Genomic DNA, 1,492 nt, shown 5'->3' on the forward strand with positions numbered 1-1,492 from the left:
AATAAAAAATAGGTCTTCATAATAATAGTTTTAAACATATTAGTTAAGAAGTTTAATAGAAAGAATTTTTATAACAACTTTAACGACACTTGTTATTAAAAAAAATCAGCAAATATTTGCTTTTTGATATTTGTTAAAGATACTTAAAAAGTTAAAATAGGAACTTTGATACTTTTATGTATTAAATGTCTTAAAAGTATATTAAAAATGCTAAAAACTTCATCTTCTAATATTTTCTTTTTTAATATGTATCGTAAAAATACATGTTAATCAAAATTTTTAAAAAATTTTACGCGTGATATTATCCTCGCAATCCTAGGAAATGGGACATTTAGTGAGTATTTGTTTAAAGATTAAAATAAATATTATAAGGGATTATATTTTCAAGAATAATTTGATTGGGAATATTATACCCGAATATTATAAGAAAAATGTATTTGTTTAAAGCTATAAATGTTTTTTTGTCACTAATGATATAAATGGTTGAACATTCGTTTTAATATTTTCTAAAATAAATTAGGGTTTGTTTTATTATTTTTTAATAATAGATTTTTAAAGACGTAAAATATGAAAGTGTAAAATCGTTCGACTTAGTATAAATTTTAGAATTGATTGACTCATTAAAAATTATGATATCAAAAGATTTTAAGAGTTAAATCGAGATTCTAATGATTATAATATTAGGAATCAATATTTTTAGTAAAAAACAGAAAATTTGCTAGTGTTTATAAAATAAATATAAAAAAAATAATATCGGCCATTTAATATTTATTTTATTTTTTTATTTTTCGTGACATTTCTTAATTCAACAAGATAAGGAGTCCGTCACATATTTAAACTCTATTTAAAGATTTATTATTGACCATTAAATTGCCACATCTTACGTACATAAGGCAGATTTCGAAACCATTTATCCTAATAAAATGATGAGTTTTTGTTTTATTGCTCATAGGATTTTGGGCAATTTACATAAATGAATTGTTACACCTTTAAAATTACGTAAATACATTGTTTCAAAAATGAAGACGCAAATGTATTGTTTTATGTATCTATAGAAACCGCTGCTAGCAGTAGCGGTTTACACAAACACAAAATCCGCTGCTGTCAGCCACGAATTACGTTGAAATGTGGCAGCATGAAAATCGCTGTAGCCTGCCGCGGTTTCTGCTTGATTTGAGTTGGTCATAAATTGCTACTAGCAGTAACGGTTTATGTGTATTGGGACACGTACGTAAACCGCTGGAGGGAGTAGCGATATATGTTAAGTATGGGTTGTGTTCTTTGCTGTTGATTTGCATTTGAAGTTCTAGCTAAATAATTTTTTTTTATTTGTGCAACTTTATTATCTTATGCCAAAAGCTAATGTAATGGCTAAGATTTAAAAATAATTTTTTAAATACATATTAATTGGTAAAATTTTATATTCTTATGAATTATTTTTATAAATTAAAAAAAATTACTAATACCTATCAGAATAATTATACCTTTCTAT

Source organism: Arachis ipaensis, chromosome B08 (genome assembly GCF_000816755.2).
Source record: "Arachis ipaensis cultivar K30076 chromosome B08, Araip1.1, whole genome shotgun sequence".
Taxonomy (NCBI): Eukaryota; Viridiplantae; Streptophyta; class Magnoliopsida; order Fabales; family Fabaceae; genus Arachis; species Arachis ipaensis.